Source organism: Priapulus caudatus, unplaced genomic scaffold, assembly GCF_000485595.1.
Source record: "Priapulus caudatus unplaced genomic scaffold, Priapulus_caudatus-5.0.1 Scaffold57, whole genome shotgun sequence".
Taxonomy (NCBI): Eukaryota; Metazoa; Priapulida; class Priapulimorpha; order Priapulimorphida; family Priapulidae; genus Priapulus; species Priapulus caudatus.
The window spans coordinates 586,210-587,735 of record NW_014577118.1 but is presented as its reverse complement, the minus strand read 5'-3'; the positions used below and the strand labels follow the sequence as shown (position 1 = coordinate 587,735).

The window sequence follows — 1,526 nt, the reverse complement described above, 5'->3', positions numbered from 1 at the left end:
AGTTTCAGTTTCAGTTTCAGTTTAGGTTTCAGTATCCAGTATTAGCCAATTATGCGCCGTGCACGCATTGTGCTTTCGTAATATATATACACCGCCAGTGCATAATTTTCGAGCCCATTAACAATATAGACATAAAGGCAAGTGTCAAGTAATTTATTTCTTGTTATACCACCGTATCGTAAAATATCGATATCCGGAAGTTGTATCGCGATATATCGAGTTTTCAAAATATATTGCAATATACCGATATACCGGTATATCGTTACACCCCTAGCAAGTAGACTGAATATTTCTGTACCAGATAACGTTGCTTTACCCTCTCATTACCAGAATAACACATAGAAGAAGAAATAATAGACAAAATGATCCAAATTAAACAAAATAAAAATATAATTGCAAAAAAAGAGTTATCTAAGGCAAAGTTATTCAGTCTACTAGGCAAGTAAAGTGAAGTACTAATAGTAGTACTACTAAAGAAACCTAGGCAAGTCTTAGACAAATTTGTGTAGAATATTTTTAGACTCATTAAATAAGTTCATTCGGTTGGTAGATAATAGCGCTATCTTGGTTAATTTTTACTCAACCATGTTGATCAAAACGTACTGCTGACGTTTCACCTCCTATCAAGAGGTTTTCTCAAAGCTGACTGAAATTATCAGATTTGACCACCAGATGGTGTAGTGGTCAACAGCTTGGTCCACATGACTGCTATTTGATCGTAGGGATAAGATCATAATGGAGAGTGAGGACCGGGAAGCTGAAGCGCGCCACATCAAGGACGCGTTAACTAAATGTGGCTACCCAAATTGGGCACTCGACAAAGTGTCCAAAAAGATGAACTCTTCACGGGTCAGGTCACCATCCTATAAGAAAACCTCCACTGAGAAACCAAAGGTGATGAGTGTCCTACCATATGTCAGAGGCATCACGGACTTAGTTCAACGTCACCTCAAAAATGCAGGCGTGGCATCAACTGCTGGAGACCTTAAAACAGCATTTAGTACACCCGAAGGACAGAACAGATATACACAACATCACAGACTGTGTCTACAAGATACCATGTGCAATGTGGGAAAAAGGTTATATTGGAGAAACCGGCCGCAAATTGGAAACCCGCCATAAAAAGGACGTAGACACCGTAGCTCCTAAATCTTTCACAAGGGCCCAACGAAAACAGTCGGCTACCGAAATAACCAAATCCACGATCACGGACCACGAAGCGACCGCCAATCACACCATCGATTGGGATAATTCGAAAATTATCGATCGTGCGCCATTAAATCAGGCGTGGGATCAAGGTAGCTCTAGTAACTGTGGCCCGCATACAGTTGCCGCTGGGTACCGCCAATTAGGCCGCCAACTTACTCCAGCCAGTCAGTGGGAACTATGTATTTCCGCACGTGGAGGGGTGGGCGGGTTGTGTTGGTTGTGGACAAAAACGTTGTTGTTGTCAAGTAACAAATTAATAATAGTAATTTGTTCATCTTTCATGACAAAACTAATATTACAATCTTTTTTGATCGCTT

The 1,526-nt window shown here is 40.7% G+C and overlaps 1 protein-coding gene across 1 annotated transcript in view; it reads right to left on the bottom strand.

The window, feature by feature from the left end:
- Positions 1–1,526, bottom strand: part of LOC106821053 (TAF5-like RNA polymerase II p300/CBP-associated factor-associated factor 65 kDa subunit 5L) — a 15,568-nt gene that overhangs the window by 13,238 nt on the left and 804 nt on the right. The window lies entirely within an intron of this gene.